Source organism: Sycon ciliatum, chromosome 13 (genome assembly GCF_964019385.1).
Source record: "Sycon ciliatum chromosome 13, ocSycCili1.1, whole genome shotgun sequence".
NCBI classification, from domain to species: domain Eukaryota; kingdom Metazoa; phylum Porifera; class Calcarea; order Leucosolenida; family Sycettidae; genus Sycon; species Sycon ciliatum.
Window position 1 is genome coordinate 5,799,032 of NC_088655.1, and position 21,928 is coordinate 5,820,959.

The window sequence follows — 21,928 nt, forward strand, 5'->3', positions numbered from 1 at the left end:
TCTAGAGGGGTTCGTCTGGCATTGGACACTGCGCAGTGCACTCTTCCAATAAGACAGTTATACTGGGCATCCTACGTCATCTCACAGCGCACAATGCGCTCTTCCAGTAAGACAGTTATACTGGGAATCAGCAGTCATCTCGCAGTGCACAATGCACTCTTCCAGTAAGACATTTATACTGGGAATCCACCGTCACCTCGCAGCGCACAATGCACTCTTCCAGTAAGACATTTATACTGGGAATCCACCGTCATCTCGCAGCGCACAATGCACTCTTCCAGTAAGACATTTATACTGGGAATCCACCGTCACCTCGCAGCGCACAATGAACTCTTCCAGTCAGATATACCGGGATTCGTCGGACGTCGCACAGCTCCCGATGTACTCCTTCGGTGAGCCAGTTCTATTGGGACTCATATGGAATTGCACAGCGCATAATGTGTTCGTCGATTCAGACAGTTACACCAGGAATCAACACTGACACTCAGCGCACAATGTACTCATCAAGTAAGACAGCTCGGGCATAGCACAACGCACAATGCGTCCATCCAGTGAGACAGATACAACAGGACATGTCCAGCAACACACTATACGAAGTACACTCATCCAGAAACACAGTTTTACCACACAGTGCACAATGTGCTTGTCAATTAGGACAGTTACACCAGGAATCATCGCCGACACTCAGTGCACAATGCACTCATCAGGCAAGACCGTTGTAACATAGCGCAACGCACAATGCGTTCAGTAAGACAGATACAACAGGACTTGTCCGCCCGCACAGTATGCGGAGCACACTCATTCCGAAACACAGTTATGCCACCAGCACACAGTGTGCCATACGCGCGTTCACAAAGATAGCTTCGCTTACACGAATTTGTAGATTCATCCCCAGCCGCACAAATATTGCACCGACGCTGTACAATGGATATACTGGAAGCGGAACTAGTGTAGTACCCTACCCCGCAAATGTACTGGAATTTCAAACATTGCCTGTAGAGGTGTAAAGAAATAGCACAATTACTACAAGCTGGAGCATATTCCATTGTACAACTACGCCTGACCAGATACAGTTAAGAAAGCACTTTATACCAAACTCTACAAATCGGGCATGGTTGGCGGCGCTACTCTCGTTACCGAATTATTTGGTGCGTGCCGGAGGAAGAGGAAGGGGGAGACAATATCCACTATATTACAGAGGATGCTTGGAGTACAGAAACAAGTAATTTCATTCACGACCGCAACAAAGCTCCAGCGGAGCCGACTGGAGTACACTACGGCACCAATCTGTCAAACCTATGAGAAAAGCATACAATATAATCAACATATCTGGATAGTCACTGGCGGCAAGCCACAAGCCACAATGCAGAGGACACTGTTACCGGGCTTCATGTTGCGGCTGCGTCGAGACCATTGCTGAAGCACATTCAGCCGAGGCACAATTTCTCGAAGCCATCGCCGCCATACCTCGCGTAGGAGCTGTTGGAGGAGCCGCCAACGACGGTGTGGATGCAACTCAGCGACTTCTTCGAGTGGCAGAGTCAGCTCGCACTGTCCATCTAGGAAGTGCATCGGTGTTAGCGGTGCGGCATCATCCACGTCAATCCGGACAGCGGTCAACGGGTGCGAGTTGAGTAGGCCTTTCGCACCCACCATGGCAGTTACAAGTTCCTCATCAGTGAGATTGGCCTGGGACAGAGTTGCCATCATTGCGCGCTTTGCTGCCTTAACCACACACTCAAATACGCCGCCAAGGTGCGGAGCGAGAGGTGGATTGCAGCGCCAGTGAACACCTTGGCTGGTCATACTTGGGGCCACTTCATTAGAACCTAGCGCTTGATCAGCTTCTCTTAGCTCGCGCTCTGCACCGACAAAGTTCGTCCCGTTATCTGACACGACCTCAGCTGGCACGCCTCTGCGCTTGCAGAAACGGGTGAATGCTAGCAGAAACGACTCGGTATCCAGGCCATACGCCATCTAGAAATGACAGGCTCAGGATAGCAAACAAGAGAAGACACAGAGGTACCTCTTGAGCTGGGTCTTGCCACGCCCTTGTTTTGTCCGGAACGGACCGGCATAGTCAAATCCCACTCTTGAAAATGCCTGGTACGGTGGAGCTGTTCGGAATAGCGGGAGCGGTGCTATCTGCTGCAAAGCCACAGTGGCCCACTTCTTCTTGCAGAGCACGCAGTGTGCACGGTGAGATCGTGTGACAACCTTGCCATGGATGATCCAAAACCGCAGCATAAGGTTTGCCAAGAGGTGGTTTGGGCCCACACTGTGGTCACACTTGCGATCTTCGGCGTCGACTATCAGCTGAGTAATCCGATGGTGCTGGGGCAAGATTATCGGATGCCGGGTATGCTCAGGCAAGTGGCTGGCAGTCTTCAGACGACCTCCAACGCGTAGCACACATGGCTAGTCCTTGTCGAGCACAGGATTCAGCCGTAGCAGCGGGTCATTCGCTGCAAGGGACTTCCCTGATGTCAGCTGCCGATACGAAGCGGGATAGCTCTCTGCTTGTGCAATCGCACAATGGCGACCTACATCATCATGTGCACGCACAATAATACTGGAAAAAGGAAGAACGTCACGACCACAGCGCGAATTAATAATACAAAGCCTAACAATAATTGGTACGTAGTGATCAACAGTAAATGTGTTTGATATAAAGAAAGGAATAGACAGAGAGATAGAGATAGATAGATAGATAGAGAGAGAGAGAGAGATAGATAGATGAGGTGGCGTCGACAGTTACTTAGTCGATCTATTACAACTCTCCCTCCAGACGCCAATACTCCAGAACAATATCGCATTGGTACTGAGTCACTGCCTCCGCCGTCAAATTTCAGGCCCCAGGCTCCACTATCACTAGTGTCACTCTCACTGTCACTCTCGGCAGGGCTCGGCTGAGCGCTGTGGACATCCGCAGTGTCTGGTAATACAGGAGCTGAGTCTAGCTTCATAAGGTCAATGTTGACCACTTACTCTGCATCATTGGCATGTCTGATCACAATGGTTGATGGTGACATCATCTTCTCCACCTTCCAGGCACGTACGCAGGGTAACCTCTAGAGGGTTGTCAGCCGAATCACAACCAATAAGTTTTAAAAATCTCAGTTGAGGCGTAGCATTAACTGTAGTTAACACGCACCTAACGATCTATCAGCGCATTTTAACTGTAGTTAACACGCACGTAACGCTCTCTCAGCACGTGGCCGCCTTCGTTTACTGCACATAGCACTCCACATTTACCCGTAGCTACTTCAGACTGCATTCCACATCTACCCGTAGCGCTGTCGTTGAGCTGTAGTGCCGCTCACACGCGATTTTCTGCCATGGCGCGATTATCGGTGACACTAGGCTCGCCGTTGCTGTGGATCCATGGGACTGCCATGGTGACTCGCTGATCATGGAAGCTGATGGATTTCTCAACGATCTCCTCAACCAGCTTCTCTGCAGAGGTGATGTAGGTGCCTTCGTGCTTCATACCGACTGCCTCCAGATTCCAGAAATTCTGGACCAGGCTGTCTATGCTGCATTCGCCGTATAAAGCATGCACATAGTTGACGGACAACTCGTCATCACTGGGTGCACTGGGCATTGGGCCATACACGCCCATCCCAGTGGCGTCTTGCCGGCAATTGGTCCACCGCTGCTGCTTCTGTACTCCGCGAGTGATGCGTGGGCATCAATGACGTCCAGACTGATCAGGAGGTCGCCCATGGGGCTGGAGATTTCGGGAAAGTCTATGAAATTCAGATGCTCATAGCTGGACTTGTACCGGCTCCAGTCGACGACCTGCGTCTTCTTGGTCACACGGTCATATACGCATCCTTGAGCGGGTATGACACTGTTCCATCAATGGATTCCATCTGCACCTTGACCAGTTCCCGATAGCTGGAGGTCTGCTGTGCACCAATCGTGGATGTGTTCAACATGTGAACTTCACCTGCCATGTCCAACTCATGGGCTACATCCTCCCTTATGAGGTTTACAGTCGAGCCCGAGTCCAGCATGGCCGTACAGATTGCCGACTTGCCAGTTGGGCCAATAATCTTCACTGGCACGGTAGCGAAAGCGGTCGTCTGTGGCACGCTGACACTAGCATGGTGAGAACTTTCCTGCCGAGGTGCCGGAGCTGCTGACCGCATCGTAGCGGGATTCTGCGCTGCAGCTTGTTGTGGCTGCACTGACTTGCTGTAGTGCCGAAGTGAGTGGTGCCTCTCTCCACAGTGGGAACGTTCCAGCTTCTGGCACTCACGCGCCAAGTGTCCATGCTCCAAACAACAGCTACACAGCTTGGCACGCTTGGCCAGGTCCCAGCGGCGCTTGGTTGTCAGCGCCCTGAATTCCGGATACTCTGCTGTGGCATGGCTCTTGCTTAACTTGGCACACTGCTGAGTACTGAACTCCACAGCATACACAGCAGATGACCTAGGCTTTGGCAGGACCGCAGGAGGTGTCTTGTTCAACTTCTCTGTGCCGACTGTCACCAAGATGTCATCGGCTCGCGTTCTGGACCCGTTTTACCAGCCAGAACGACAATGTGGTTGCGTTGCATTTGCTGTCTGGATGTGGTTCGTAAAATCGTATAACTACACTTCTGGGTAGCTTCTCCAGCGCACTTAGGAATAGCTCCCTACCAGGGGTCTCTCCAGCCAAGTTCCGGTTCATGAGTACATTTCTGAGCTTGACAGCAAATTTCCGCAGGGCTTCTGAATCACGGTCTGCGATTCTGGGATGGTTCAGGATTGCCTTCTCCTGTAGTGCCAAGTGGCGGTCTTCTCCCCCATACCACTGGTCAAGTTCTGCCCAAGCAGTAGCGTATGCGCCTGGCCCTTCAAACATCTGGGCCACAATGTCCTCAGCCGAGCTTCCTTGGAACGCCTCCTTTAGCCTAGCCAGCTTATAATCGTCGGATACGTAGCGATCCTCATCCACCAGCCGCTTGAACGATTGACTCCATCGCACAAACTGTTGCGCGTTTCTGCTAAACTTGGCCCTGCTCCAGCGGCTTCAAGTGGTGTAAAGCACTGACCCCATGCGGGCATTGCATACTGACAAGCTAATCATGCACATGAGGCTCCACAGCAGGTTCCGGATGAGGAGACCACTCAGAAAGTCTACTCATTGGAGCACTATAGCCAACTGACGTTGCTCTGCTGCTCAGACTCCGTGGCTTCGGTGGTGGTGTCGGCCGTGTGTGTGGTGCTGGGATAGGTGGCACAGGCCGCATGTGCGGTGGTGTAAATGGTGGCACAGGGGTAACCTGTTCTGCGACTGCTGATTGTTGGCCTGATGCCACTTGGCCAGAAACAGACTCAACAGGCGAATCCAAAATCGCCTCAGCAGCAGCCGTCACACCAACACTTTCCTTATCAAACTTCGCCTCCCACTCGTCCGACTCATTCAGCAGTTGTTCACTCTCTTGGGATCCCAACATACTGCGCATAATTTCTACAACCAAATTCAGCTCTGACCGTACAAATTCCAATTCACGGACATCAGGCTGCAAATATCGGCGAGACGGCAAGGAGCAAGCAATCAGTGTTCGCAAGCGGTTACTTATCCGCGTGCGGCGTCTACGAAGGTTTGTTCTGCGACGAATCAATTCTTTCCAGCGGTCCTCAAGTTCCTCAACAGGAGTTTCTCCCACGCTCGTACCATAATGGCGTGGCGTAAAACTACTAGTCACAAACTCTGGTGGTGGCGGAAACGCCATTACCATCGCTGACACTACCAGTCGAAACCTGTCGGATCCGGCTCGAAGGTCCAAATGTGTCACCGGTTCCCTCGCAAACCCACACCGACATTAGACACAACCATTGGAGGCATCGATCTATTTAGAAGACTGTATTACCAAACATGTTCTCAAAACACCATTGAAGAATCTAACTCAAAAAGAACAAAGAACGGAGAGCTGGGGACGCACGTACCCGGCCCCGTACCGGACACACAGCCAAGGAGGATGACACCGTAGCGTCCCCTCGCTTGATTGGCAAAGAAAACAGCAAGCAAAGAAAATCGGTCAGCGGGCGTAGTTCAAACATCCTGAACGCAAAGCAAAACATGTGACAGAAAATAATGCATGATGTCATCTGTACTCACGCGGACATGCAAAAAAGGTCAAATCTACACAAAGCGAGTGCCGCAAGAAACAGCACAAATACATAATAATTCAAACAGCGAAGAACTAGAAAGGCAGATTTCTAATTATCGAAGAACAAAAATGTATCGTAGAGTCCCAGCGCAACTGCTGGAGGATGCTGGCACCCACCAGACAGATGGTGGCTGCCCCTGCCAGAGAGATAGAATGAAAACTGAAGCAGAGGAGCCACATTACAAATAGTGAAACGCACAAGGTAAGAATAATCGAGCAGTGTCCAATTACGACATACTGAGTAATATACATGTTAAACGAAGACAAACACTAACAAATGGAGAACGTTCCAACACTAAGCCAAGTGTGAAGACGTACTGGAGAGGACCGACAATTACAATAGAAGTGATAACAAAAGTGGATGTTAGACAACCTGGAAGACCGCGTAATTAAACCAGAACTTTGAGACTAGAGAAGCTAGAGTGAGAAGCTCCATGAAAAACAATACTGGAGGAGATGCAGCTGAAGGGACAATGAGCGTCACCAGGCCATGAGATGGGTACTGTGATGTCACGCAGAGGAGAGATGACAGGACACGGGAGGGGACAACAAAGAAAGGAGCCCAGAGTGGTACTTCATCTATCAAAAGCCATCTGTCCACGCATGCTTATTGTCGGGAGTACTGTCACGTGGTAGAGGTCCATTGCATTCGGCTGTGTTAGAAGCGTCGTACAAACTTAAGTTTTATCCTGAGCTTTGTTTCCAGAAAGAAAATGTGTTGTCTGTACAATTGTTTGATGCTATTCCTCGTCGATGTGTGAATAATGCTACATAATTTCTTCACTACGCTGTTGTTGTTATATCATATCTCCTTCTGAGAACTCAACCTTGTCACGAGAGTTATATCTCAGGACATTTTCGCTATATGTTGTAGTATTTTCATTTCAGCCATTCCCTGTATAATCCTGGAGAGAAGGGAAGAAAAACGCCTGATACATTGTTGTGTAACGCACGCACAACAACTATTCACCACTACTACTCCGCACATGAACACAGCACTCACAACGGCGGACTCTGACAGTAGTGTAAATAAAAGGACTGATACTTGGAAATGAATTAGTTAGGTAAGGATATAGAAAACCAACAACTCAATCTTGGGAGAGCTAATCAACAAGGAGAAATTAAATTCGAGCTCCACAGAACCGGCAGGGGCGATGCAAGGCAACGTGGAGAAGCCCGGCTGATGTGTGCGAGTACGCACGCGGCGCGGTCAATGGGGCTTCGGCCAGCAAGCGTGGGGATGCTAACCTGTGCAGCAGGCGCGGCATGCAAATAAGGCAGAAGGCAAAAGCAATGTGCATGCTCGCAATAATGACGCATAACTGATAGCGCATGACGTCAACATAACTCGTGAAAATGCCTACGCAAAAATGTTTACGAAACGTAACCGTGAACTACAATGCAGGAACGATCTCTGCGATCCGGCAGATGATGAAACAATTTGAAACTAGACAAATTGACAGTCAGTGTGAGTCAGAGAAGAAAGGTAACATGATAATAGCAAGAGAAGAAAGGAACAGAGCAGGCGCGGAGAATGCAGAGTATTGATAGAAGAACAGAACGGTAAACAAAGTCTCAAACGAAGAACACGATGTACAAATTTAAATCTATAACTCGAAGCAATAAATAGTCGTGCAGTATAGTATCAAAATAATACTTGTGGAGAAAGAGGCGAACTATTCTACTTCAACCTCATGTGAAATGTCTTCTGGACTGGATGCGTTAATTGCGCAGATGAACGCGAACTTCGCTTTGTTTTAGAAAAAATTGAGAATAGGTCACATCACGTTAATTACCTCCTAAGCGTCATTGAAATTGTCGCAGTTTGACTTTTGAAATAAAACGGGGTATATAATCGCCAGCTGTTGCACCACAGTTAAGAAATCGGACATAGACGATAGTCATCAGTATAGTCATCGGCATGACCACCTGGCTTGACAGTTGCCAAGATCGTCCCGGCTGGAGACGAGTTGCGAGTAGCACTCCGCCGCCACAGCCCGCTCCTGATCCTCTTCTCTGTGTCTGTGGTCGCCCGTTTCGTCGACCAGGAGACCTGAAACGACATGCCAAGTTCTGCGCTCGCGTTCTCACTTGAACTTTACGACATTCTCTATCATTGCATACGCAATGGGCAAGATGAAGGTCAAGGTCAAGGTGTGTGTGTGTGTGTGTGTGTGTATGTGTGTGTGTGAAGCCGATTGCTGAGCAGCGAGGGGCTTGCCACTGTGGAGATTGTGGGCGTTGGTTTCGCAGCAAGGGTGGTCTAGCTGTTCACCGCTGTTCCGCACCTCAGCCTCAGCCTCCCGAGCCCCGGCAAGTCTATGTGCAGGATGCCTGCTGTGCTGTGCACTGTGCTGTGTGTGCCCGATGCTTTGGGTCTGTGCAAGGCCGCGGTCGTCACTGGTGCTCGAGGACTGGCCCGCGCCCGACTGCCCAGCAGCGTAATTCGTTCAGCCATGTATGCGTGTGTTCTCGCCGGCTCTGTTTGCCCCACCATCTCCGGCGTCATCAGGCTGCGTGCTCCATCTTCCTCTCTGATGACCCTCCGGGGCCCACGTGACCCCTGTGCCAGTGGCTCTACAGGACAGGACAGGTGTGTGTGTGTGTGTGTGTATGTGTGTGTTTGTGTGTGTGCAATCCCAGCACTACTTGCTGTGTCTAACGTCGCTGTTCGCTATCATTGCTTCTGTGTTGGGCAGGTCTGAGGTCTGGGGTCTGAGGTGTGTGTATATGTTTATGCGTGTGTTTTTGGATGTGTGTGTTTGTGTGTGTGTGTGTGTGTGTGTGTGTGTTTGTGTGTGCGTTCATGCATGAGTATGTGTGTGCGTGCATGTGTGCGTGTGCATCAACATGTATATGCTCGTGGGTATATGTGGACATGGTTTTTCTTTGTTGTTGCTGCTACTTCCAGAAAGGTGACACACCATTACATCGTGCAGCAGATAGAGGTCATGTTTCCGTAGCAGATTATCTACTTAATTCTGGCCATTCGTTGGAACCAAAGAATGATGTAAGTCAGATTATCTCTGATGCTTTCTCGTTTTGTATGAGCAGAAAGAAGAATTATGCAGTGAAATAGTTTTTGGAAGTAAACTTCCGTGCCTTCTCTTCATGTCGTGATGTAGCTTCTCCCGTACATTGTCTCCTTCCGCATCACCAAGGTGATATAGTAACACGAGCAAACGAGAGCAAGAACAATGAATTATAAATAATTATTGTGAAAAGAAGAAGGACAAAATGTTACGAGTTATGACAAACTGTCCACCAACGTAACCAGAACTTATACAGTCAGCAAGTGCGACAAAATGGCACAAAACTGACAAGGAGTACTGAGACATTCGGCGACGTGACTCTTAGCTCCAAAAATTCTCCAAGGTGCAGACGAAAGCACAACGAAGAAGAGCACGAGCTACGTGCCACGGCAAATGCCTAAAGTTACTGGATGATGGCGAAAATAGTAAGACTCTTGGACATACCGGCCTTACTACAACTCGACGACGCAAAACAACTGACCACCCAACTTGGGAGGCTCAAGTTTATGTAATAAACATAGGAAGGGGAAGCTAACCAAAGACAAATTGTCTCAAACCGAAATGTCAATATCCTACTGAACTCCACTATCATGTAAATGTGATGGACGAGTTATGTACAAAAACAAGTTCTTCCACACGACTTATGTTTTGCCGTATATGTCATGACGTCTCATCAGGTGTGCAAAGTTGAACTCGGATGGTGAGCCAATTAAACTTTGGTGAAAAAAGCGAAGGACAAAATGTTACAAGTTATGATTAACTGTCCACCAACGTAACCAGATCTTATACAGTCAGCGAGTGCGACAAAATGGTGGTTGATGAACAGTTAAATGGTGGTTGATGAACAGTAACTCGTAACATTAATTTTTGTCCTTCTCTTTTTTCACCAAAATTTTATTAGCTCGCCATCCGAGTTCATAATTCATTGTATTTGTAATTGCTCTTGTTTGCTCTTCCTTGTATATCACCTGAGGAGAAGGTACAGAAGTTTATTGCGAAACCATTAGTTTTCAGAATGTTGTTGAAGAGCTGGAGGTTTAGCTTAGCTTCATTAGCCTGGAAAACGATAATGAGTTCCTTTCGTCACCTCGAACGTGCTCGTAAGTCCAATGTCTTGAAGAGATCTGGTATATGTTTCCAAGTTGGCTATTCGAGGATCGCAGCATCTCTGCTATTTTTTATTATTCCTCTGGAATTCCTCTCGAGTGCTGGACTCCAGGTGTCATTGTGTGATCTACAAGCGCTTTGTCCGCCCGCGCACAAACCACTCTGGCTCGCCCCATCCAACAGGGTGGCCATCGCCAATCGGTGAGGACCCTACCTTTGCCTCCTGTACAATATGCATTGTCCATATGCACATCGCCTTCTACAGAGAATGTTGCCACCCCACAGCCCCAATCCCAAACAGTCCACGCCACCCGTAGTACGTTTTGAAGACCCACCCACGCACACCAACTGGCAAATGAAATTCCACTCCCTTCCCGCAACAACCTGTGTCGAGCCTACCCTCGCGCAATTTTCCCCGTCTGGAACCAGCTGCTCGTCAGAGTCTTTTCTGGTCCATTTTGCACCAATAACTTACAACGTTTCAAAGTTGCAGCCAACCGCTATTTGAAGAATAATGACTAGTCGTGAGCACATGATCATCTCTGAGTATCAGCATCATATCTGCCTCACCCCATGATTTTTTCAAATTCCGCTCCACGTACTCCTCCCAATAACGTGTTTCCTTCTTTTCTCTCCTTCTTCTCCTAACACTCTCTGTCTTATCTTTCCCCGCCTTCTAATGTACTGTCTCTCCTCCTAACACTCTCTGTCTTATCTTTCCCCACATTCTAATGTACTGTCTCTCATCCTAACGCTCTCTGTCTTATCTTTCCCCTACTTCTAATGTACTGTCTCTCATCCTAACATTTAGTATCATGTACCTGTACCTGTCAGTGTGATGCAAGCCAGATATGGATTGATCGAAGAACGATAGATTGACCATCACTGTGGATAAGAGTCATACTGTAGCTCAGTAGGTTAGAGCATTGCTCGCGAATAGCAAGGTCCCTGGTTCGAGTCCCGGTGGTGTGACTGATGATTTTTTCTGTCTTTCATATCTGGCTTGCAAGTGTTGAGTTTCGGAGAGAAAAGAGCAGTACGTGGCAGTACGTGGCATGTGGCCTCTGATTTTATAATACTTTGAAATTCTCCGTGAAGTCCAAATTTGAAATTGTTACCTGTCACTTCTTTCTTTTTTCTTCTTCTTTCTTTTTGGTACGTTTTATGTAAAATAAACACAACAACAACATGTCCCTATGATGTGGAGACCTCAGGTCGGTTGAGGGCAGAAAGCCTCACCATCAATGCTCCCACTATGCATTTTTTTGGTCTTTTCCCCAGAACCGTGAAGGTCAATGCCCACCTGCACTTTACTCGCTGGAAGTGGGCAATGGATAGGCTACGAACTAAAGACAAAAGACGAAAATGCTCTAACTCTGTTCCCTCTTCCATTAACTTCTAGATTCACGCTCCACATATACTGGCATACACAGAGACATAGACAGCAATAGCGACAACACACAAAGTGAAGGGTAGTTGGCCGCAGCCAGATGTGACTCAGAAATAGCATAGCGCGGCGACAACGAGGAAGAAGGCAGAGAGATGCAAACAAAACAGGGAGACTGACAGAGAGAATACATGACAAAAACGAGTAGGCTATGACCTACACAAAGTTGCTCATAGTCCAAGGAGCTAGCACCCTGATCTGGTGCAGTACGTCACAGTTCAGTGCTGAGGAACAACCCACCAAATTGAGTGTGACAGCATGTAGGGTGTCTATAGTAGTTCAGGTGTCAGGAACTGGCCAGCCAGGACTTGACCATATCGAATGATAGTGGCTGTTTCGGTGAAAAGCTGAGCATTGCTGGCCTCACTGTAATAACAGGTAGGTGATAGTGATACGTCCACGCAGTGCACATGAACAAGGCATCTGATTCTCAAACCTGACTGAACAGCAAGTGGCGACTATAAAGATCACATATAGCAGATATATCGGTTCAGTTTGGGCTGAACAGAATCAATCCTCCCATAGCCAACCCCTGAAGTACTCTAAAGCAGGGAGTAGAGAAGAGAAAGGAGAAAGAACAAGCAGGAAAAGTACACAGAACAGCAGAGTAAGTCATCTGGATGCAAGAATCATGTACAGGGTTGTGCCACAAACAGACTCGGGACAAGTGAAAACCGATAGGGCCGGCATGATTAAGTTCACAGCATAAAATTGTTGGAATTAATCCAGGAATATTCACACAGTGCCGCCAGACCTCACACAGAACACACATAGCCCATGCAAGAAGCCAGTAAGTTAGGTCTGATCTGACTTTGCAAAGTGCACGCAACACCTGTCCAATCTGACTAGTACAGTGGGCCAAATTTGACTCCGCACAATATAGAATGAACTCCTCCAGTAAGACATTTTTACTGGGATACAGCTGACACCACACAGTATGCAAGACACTTCTCCAATAGGACAGATAATGATACTGGAACTCAATATTTTACTCTTGGTGACCGAAACGTATAGCCGGTAAGATCATTCTACTGGGACCCGTCCAACCTGGTACGTGGCGAACGCATTCATTCATCGAGACGCTCATACAGACTCAACTGATATCGCATATTGCACAATACGTCAACTACATGTAGTAAGACATTGGTATTGGGAGGTGGCGGACATTACACAGTACCCAATGCAACCGTAAAGACTGTTAGAGTGGGACTCATCTGACATCGTATAGTACACAATCGGATGAGTGAGTAAGACATACTGGAATGAACTCCTCCAGTAAGACATTTGACTAGGACACAGCTGACCCCACACCGTATGCAAAGCACTCCTCTAATGAGACATACTGATACTGGAACTCTACATATAACTCTCGGTAAACAATACGTACATCTGGTAAGACCATTCTACTGGGACTCAACCCAACATTGTACGTGGCATAATGCACTCATTCGTTGAAACAATCGTACAGAGACTCAACTGACATCTTACATTGCACAATACGTCAACTAGTAAGACATTGATATTGGGAGGTGGCGGACACTGCCGGGCTGGACGTGCCTTACGTTGATTGGTGCATAAGGCGCTCATCCAGTGAGACAGTTATATGGGAACTCATCTGGCGTCGCACAGTGTAGAACGCAATCATCCCGGGCGACAGATCTAGAGGGGTTCGTCTGGCATTGGACAGTGCGCAATGCCCTCTTCCAATAAGACAGTTATACTGGGCATCCTCCGTCATCTCGCAGTGCACAATGCACTCTTCCAGTAAGACAGTTATACTGGGCATCCTCCGTCATCTCGTAGCGCACAATGCACTCTTCCAGTAAGACAGTAATACTGGGAACCCTCCGTCATCTCGCAGTGCACAATGCACTCTTCTAGTAAGACAGTTATACTGGGAATCCACAGTCATCTCGCAGTGCACAATGCACTCTTCCAGTAAGACATTTATACTGGGAATCCACCGTCACCTCGCAGCGCACAATGCACTCTTCCAGTCAGCCACACCGGGATTCGTCAGACGTCGCACAGCTCCCGATGCACTCCTTCGGTGAGCCAGTTCTATTGGGACTCATTATGATATTGCACAGCGCATAATGTGCTCGTCGATTAAGACAGTTACACCAGGAATCAACACTGACACTCAGCGCACAATGTACTCATTAAGTAAGACAGTTCAGGCATAGCACAACGCACGATGCGTTCATCCAGTGAGACAGATACAACAGGACATGTTCACCAACACACTATAGGAAGTACACTCATCCAGAAACACAGTTTTACCACACAGTGCATAATGTGCTTGTCAATTAGGACAGTTACACCAGGAATATCGCCGACACTCAGTGCACAAAGCACTCATCAGGCAAGACCGTTGTAACATAGCACAACGCACAATGCGTTCGGTAAGACAGATACAACAGGACTTGTCCGCCCGCACAGTATGCGGAGCACACTCATCCCGAAACACAGTTATGCCACCAGCACACAGTGTGCCATACGCGCGTTCACAAAGATAGCTTCGCTTACACGAATTTGTAGATTCATCCACTGCCGCACAAATAATGCACCGACGCTGTACAATGGATATACTGGAAGCGGAACTAGTGTAGTACCCTACCCCGCAAAAGTATTGGAATTTCAAACATTGCCTGTAGAGGTGTAAAGAAATAGCACAATTACTACAAGCTGGAGCATATTCCATTGTACAACTACGCCTGACCAGATACAGTTAAGAAAACACTTTATACCACAATCTACAAATCGGGCATGGTTGGCGGCGCTACTCTCGTTACCGAATAATTTGGTGCGTGCCAGAGGAAGAGAAAGGGAGAGACAATATCCATTATATTATAGAGGATGCTTGGAGTACAGAAACAAGTAATTTCATTCACGACGGCAACAAACCTCGAGCGGAGCCGACTGGAGTACACTACGACACCAATCTGTCAAACCTATGAGAAAAGCATACAATAAAATCAACATATCTGGATAGTCACTGGCGGCAAGCCACAAGCCACAATGCAGAGGACAATGTTACCGGGCTTGATGTTGCGGCTGCGTCGAGACCATTGCTGAAGCACATTCAGCCGAGGCACTATTTCTCGAAACCATTCGCCGCCATACCTCGCGTAGGAGCTGTTGGAGGAGCCACCAACGACGCTGTGGGTGCAACTCAGCGACTTCTTCGAGTGGCAGAGTCAGCTCGCACTGTCCATCTAGGAAGTGCATCGGTGTTAGCGGTGCGGCATCATCCACGTCAATCCGGACAGCGGTCAACGGGTGCGAGTTGAGTAGGCATTCTGCACTCACCATGGTAGTTAAAAGTTCCTCATCAGTGAGATTGGCCTGGGACAGAGTTGCCATCATTGCGTGCTTTTTTGCCTTCACCACACACTCAAATACGCCGCCAAAGTGTGGGGCGAGAGGTGGATTGAAACGCTAGTCAGCTCCTTGGCTGGCCATACTTGCGGCCACTTCATTAGAACCTAGCGCTTGATCAGCTTCTCGAAGCTTGCGCTCTGCACCGACAAAGTTCGTCCCGTTATCTGGCACGACCTCAGCTGGCACGCCTCTTCGCTTGCAGAAACGGGTGAATGCTAGCAGAAACGACTCGGTGTCCAGGCCACACGCCATCTAGAAATGACAGGCTCAGGATTGCAAACAAGAGAAGACACAGAGGTACCTCTTGAGCTGGGTTTTGCCACGTCCTTGTTTTGTCCGGAACGGACCGGCATAGTCAACTCCCACTCTTGAAAATGCCCGGTACGGTTGAGCTGTACGGAATAGCGGGAGCGGTGCTATCTGCTGCAAAGCCACAGTGGCCCACTTCTTCTTGCAGAGCACGCAGTGTGCACGGTGAGATCGTGTGACAACCTTGCCACGGATGATCCAAAACCGCAGCATCAGGTTTGCCAAGAGGTGGTTTGGGCCCACACTGTGATCACAGTTGCGATCTTCGGCGTCGACTATCAGCTGAGTAATCCGATGGTGCTGGGGCAAGATTATCGGATGCCGGGTATGCTCAGGCAAGTGGCTGGCAGTCTTCAGACGACCTCCAACGCGTAGCACACACGGGTAGTCCTTGTGGCGGTCTTCTCCCCCATACCATTGGTCAAGTTCTGCCCAAGCAGCAGCGTATGCGCCTGGCCCGTCAAACATCTGGCCCACAATGTCCTCAGCAGAGCTTCCTTGGAGCGCCTCCTTTAGCCTAGCCAGCTTATAATCGTCGGATACGTAGCGATCCTCATCCACCAGCCGCTTGAACGATTCACTCCACCGCACAAACTGTTGCGCGTTTTCTGCTAAACTTGGGCAGCTCCAGCGGCTTCAAGTGGTGTAAAGCACTGACCCCATGCGGGCGTTGCATACTGACAAGCTAATCATGCACATGGGGCTCCACAGCAGGTTCCGGATGAGGAGACCACTCAGAAAGTCTACTCATTGGAGCACTATAGCCAACTGACGTTGCTCTGCTGCTCAGACTCCGTGGCTTCGGTGGTGGTGTTGGCCGTGTGTGTGGTGCTGGGATCGGTGGCACAGGCCGCATGTGCGGTGATGTTAATGGTGGCACAGGGGTAACCTGTTCTGTGACTGCTGATTGTTGGCCTGATGCCTCTTGGCCAGAAACAGACTCAACAGGCGAATCCAAAATCGCAGCCATCACACCAGCACTCTCCTTATCAAACTTTGCCTCCCACTCGTCCAACTCATTCAGCAGTTGTTCACTCTCTTGGGATTCTAACATGCTGCGCATAATTTCTAAAACCGAATTCAGCTCTGACCGTACAAATTCCAATTCACGGACATCAGGCTGCAAATATCGGCGAGACGGCGACGAGCAAGCAATCAGTGTTCGGATGCGGTTACTTATCCGAGTGCGGCGTCTACGAAGGTTTGTTCTGCGACGAATCAATTCTTTCCAGCGGTCCTCAAGTTCCTCAACAGGAGTTTCACCCACGCTCGTACCATAATGGCGTGGCGTAAAACTACTAGTCACAAACTCTGGTGGTGGCGGAAACGCCATTACCACCGCTGACACTACCAGTCGAAACTTGTCGGATCCAGCTCGAAGGACCAAATGTTTCACCGGTTCCCTCGCAAACGCACACTGACATTAGACACAACCATTGGAGGCATCGATCTATTTAGAAGACTGCATTACCAAACATGTTCTCAAAACACCATTAAAGAATCTAACTCTAAAAGAACAAAGAACGGAGAGCTGGGGAAGCACGTACCCGGCCCCGTACCGGACACCCAGCCAAGGAGGACGACACCGTATCGTCCCCACGCTAGAGTGGCAAAGAAAACAGCAAGCAAAGAAAATCGGCCAGCGGGCGCAGCTCAAACATCTTGAGCGACATGCGCAAAGAAAAACATGTGACAGAAAATAATCCATGATGTCATCTGCACTCACGCGGACATGCAAAAAAGGTCAAATCTACACAAAAGCGAGTGCCGCAAGAAACAGCACAAATAAAATTTTAATATTAATTCAAACAGCGAAGAACTAGAAAGGCAGATTTCTAATTATCGAAGAACAAGAATGTATCGTAGAGTCCCAGCGCAACTGCCGGAGGATGCTGGCACCCACCAGACGAGTGGTGGCTGCCCCTGCCAGAGAGATAGAACGAAAACTGAAGCAGAGGAGCCACATTACAAATAGTGAAACGCACAAGGTAAGAATAATCGAGCAGTGTCCAATTACGACATAAGGAGTAATATACATGTTAAAGACAAACACTATCAAATGGAGAACGTTCCAACACTAAGCCAAGTGTGAAGACGTACTGGAGAGGACCGACTTACAATGACAATAGAAGTGATAACAACAGTGGATTTTAGACAATGTGGAAGACCGCGTAATTAAACCAGAACTTTGAGACTTGAGAAGCTAGAGTGAGAAACTCCATGAAGATTAATACTGGAGGAGATGCAGCTGAAGCGACAATGAGCATCACCAGGCCATGAGATGGGTACTGTGATGTCACGTAGAGGAGAGATGGACACAGGAGGGGACAACAAAGAAAGAAGCCCAGAGTGGTACTTCATCTATCAAAAAGTCATCTGTCCACGCATGCTAATAGTCGGGAGTTGTACTGTAATGACGTTTTCTCAGTACTGTCACGTGGTAGAGATCCATTGCATTCGGCTGTGTTAGAAGCGTTGTACAAACTTGAAAGTTTTATCCTGAGCTTTGTTTCCAGAAAGAAAATGTGTTGTCTGTACAATTGTTTGATGCTATTCCTCGTCGATGTGTGAATAATGCTACATAATTTCTTCACTACGCTGTTGTTGTTATTATCATATCTCCTTCTGAGAACTCAACCTTGTCACGAGAGTTATATCTCAGTACATTTTCGCTATATGTTGTAGTATTTTCATTTCAGCCATTCCCTGTATAATCCTGGAGAGAAAGGGAAGAAAAACGCTTGATACCTCATGTGAAATGTCTTCTGGACTGGATGCGTTAATTGCAAAAATGTACGCGAACTTGGCTTTGTTTTAGAAAAAAATGAGAAAAAGGTAACATCAAGTTAATTACCTCCTAAGCGTCATCGAAATTGTCACAGTTTGACTTTTGAAATAGAACGGAGTATATAATCACCAGCAGTTGTACCACAGTTAAGGAATCGGACATAGACGATAGTCATCAGTATAGGGTCAGAGCAAAGTTCTATTTTCTGTTGTTGGAAACTGAAAATTTTGAACTAGATGCAATGTCTTCGCTGATGTTCCTGCGATAGTACTTTCGACTCGCTGAGATCAGTCAGGCATTGCAATCTGCATATTTATCGTGCTTACTAGTATAGCGATTCACTCAAAAACTGATCATTGTTTTACCTTAGCTGGGGTGAGAATAACTTCGTGGAACAATCCGCAGCGCTTGGAGAAACATCGAGGGGGTCAGCAAACTAATGCATGCAAGGAATGCTGAGACAGTCAGTACTGTACCTGCGAGGGCCGTGTAGACTCTGCGTGTACACAGTAGTGTAGAGCTAGTGATGCATGTGCAGGTACTGAATGAATCTACCAGTGGTGCTGAAAAAGGGTGCGCGTTCGACGTGATAGTACACTTACCTGCATGAGCAGTGACCACACAGCTAAATTGAATGGGCATCCAACGGCTAAAAAAAGGTTCATTACAAGCTCGAGGTGATTCCGCCGACGATACTCAACCGACCTCGCAACGATCGTGTATTCTTACTGCGTTTGGTGGTGAAGTAGAATTCATCCAGAGCTAGCAGAGGACAAGCATAACAGCTGTTGTCCTGTGGAGAAAGTCAAAGCATTTGACATAAGGCACGACCAACTTACAACCTTCCTGGAAAATTTGCGAAACGATGTATTTTCGGCAATTTACATCGGCGACAACGACTCCTTCAGCTCCGTGTGAAACTCTCAGCCTAACTGTCCTGGAACGTTACTCTAGACTTCAGACTATCATCATATGTAATAATTTTTGTATGGTTTAGCTTATGGAGTTGTCAGTAACAAGTGACAAGTCACTATTCAAACTGCGACAATTTCGATGATGCGGATGAAGTATATGTTTCGCGTCGGAATATTCCTGGAAAAGGCATGCATGTGGGAGGGAAAAAACAGAAATGGAGGAAAAACAAAACTCCTTTCCATGTGTACTGAGCAATGTTGTACACACAATAGCTGCCCTGCTGAACTATCTCTTATCCAAAACGACTAAAAGTCTCCACAGTACAGCTGGCAGACTGGGCTGGAGCGATGGGGCAACAGGCTTCATGGATGGCTCATTCTGAACTTTGACATGAGTCCGGTGGAACTCCTCTCCATCACGGTCCAGAAAAATCTCGGATTCCTTGACACCTGGAATCTCTGCTCGCTTTGTGAACAGGCCCTACCGCACGGCTTGGAAAAATAGAATTTTCATCTCTCGCACAGTCACACTTTCTACTGTTGTATCATCGCCGGGCAAGATTATCGAGAAGCTGATAATCTTTGATTTGATACTGGCTAAAGAATGTTCACCAGAACAGCCATCGATTTACTCATCTGGGTGTTTGTTTTCTATTTTTGTCACCTGTTGTGTATAGTGTTTGTCGCCGTATTGTCCCTCTTTGCGTTGCTTCTCTCTCATCTATTATACGCATACTCGTTGTAAATATATCAGTCTTTGTCTTCACCCACAGTGGACTCCTGCATGGCTACAGGCGAACACATGGTGGCAGCTGTTGTGTCTACGCGTGTAGAATTAGGAAAGAACCCTCTCCCCCTCTAGCCAGCAGTTCGAGCATCCCCAGCTCCGAGACAGTCTTGTCATGTGTCGTCGTCGTCAGTCAAACGTTTGGGAACACTAAATGTCAGTCCAGTCATGCCCGGCATGCACTACGCTCTGCTTGTGCCATCCTACTTGTGAACTATATTCTTCATCAGCAGTCACGCCACTGCTCCTTGTCTCTCCTGACCGTCATCCCTGTCCAGCCAGTTCATTGTCCCGCATGCTCTATCTCTCGGCAGCTCCAATAAGCCTGCTGTTGAGCACTAATCGCCATGTTCCCATGCCGTGCTCAATCCATCCGTCTGGGAGAGAATGAGACGTCACTGTATGGACGTGCCTCGGCCTCGAGCGTTCCGGATCCGCTCTGACTCATGAAGGAAGGAATTGTCAGGCGCATGGTTAGCTGTAACTCATTCTCTCTTTGCGCTTTCGATTACACGTTTATACAATTCTGGAACTGTTTTTTTTTTACTTCTGGAAGGACCAGAGTGAGCGGATTCCGGGCTTGTAAACGAACGACTGGAATTCACAATGCATTTTATTCATGTCATGTCACAAACAAAATTGATGATTCGTAAAGAGAGATCCTTCTGTCCCCTTCATGCCTGAATGCAGTATGTAAGAATGTTCCAGAGCACTTCAAGATTCACGTGCGGGCTCGCAGCAAATGTCACCTAGATGGGCTAGAGGCTGTTTACATTGCCAAGCTACAGCCTGAGTTGTGTAGACAGAAGGAGTTTGTTAGGAAGCTAGTACTATTTTGACTTCCCACCTCCCTGTTATAGTGTGTGTACTCTTTGGCGCAACTCACACTATCATTCAGCCTGTGTACGTTTCATCATGATTTTTCCGCCAATGTGCTGTGTAAATTGACATCGTTGTGCTTCGTCACATTATCACCATGTACTGATTTTGAAGAGTAATGGTATGAAAGGCCTCATCAGATTTTCAACTAGCTTTGTCTCTTCGTGTGCTAATAATTATGTTTCCCTCCGACTAAGTCTCTATTATATAGTATTTTCCTTGTTCTTTTTTTCTTCCCGAAAAAAGAATATATTGTATACATACGCCTTTTCTCTCTCTCCCCCCCCCCCCCCCTTCTTCCCCGGAAGGGGAGATGTTGTGTATAGTTCTTGTCGCCGTATTGTCTCTCTCCATATTGTCTCTCTCTCATCTATTATGCGCAAGCTCGTTGTAGATAATCAGTCTTTGTCTTGTCCCACAAGGGAATTCTGAGAGGGAAGAGAATCCTGAGAGGGAAGAGAATCCTGAGGGGTCCCACAAAGGAATTCTGTGTGTATGTGTGTTTATGTGTGTGTTTTTGGATGTGTCTGTGTGTGAGTGCATGCATGCATGAGTGTATGTGTGTGTGTGTGTGTGTGTGTGTGTCTGTGTGTGTGTGTGTGTGTGCGTGCGTGTGCATCAACATGTGTATGACTGTGGGTATGTGTGTACTTGTATTGTCTTTATTTTGCTGCTACTTCCAGGATGGTAGAACACCATTACATCTTGCAGCAAGGCATGGTCATGTTTCTGTAGCAGAATTTCTTCTCACTTCTGGACATTCGTTGGAACCAAAGGATAATGTAAGTCATCCGTGATGCATTCTTGTTTGTATATGAGTAGAAAGAAGAATTACACAAGTGAATAAATTCAGTGGGTATTGACCATGCCTGTGGGTCTGCTTTACGCTAGAAATTCACATTTGGCAATTTTTTAGAAATTATGTCCACAAAAGGTTTCGTGCGATTCAAATATGCTATAATACTAAGTAGTAGCACAAACTTCAGACTGTTCAACATCATTATGAAAATTAATGTTTTTTGCGAGTAAACTTCCGTGCCTTTTCTGTATGTTGTTACGTTGCTAATTGACCTTTTTCAAAGTTTGGAGCAGGGTGCAGGTTTTCGCGCTCTGAGGCT

At 47.7% G+C, this 21,928-nt stretch overlaps 1 protein-coding gene across 1 annotated transcript in view; it reads left to right on the forward strand.

Annotated features, from left to right (window-relative positions):
- The window catches only part of LOC135829090 (uncharacterized), a 210,879-nt gene that overhangs the window by 35,278 nt on the left and 153,673 nt on the right, over positions 1 to 21,928 (forward strand). The window contains exons 5-6 of the mRNA XM_065341495.1: positions 9,075 to 9,173; positions 21,494 to 21,592. The gene's annotated coding sequence lies outside the window, so the exon portion shown is untranslated. The remainder of the gene's footprint in view (positions 1 to 9,074; positions 9,174 to 21,493; positions 21,593 to 21,928) is intronic.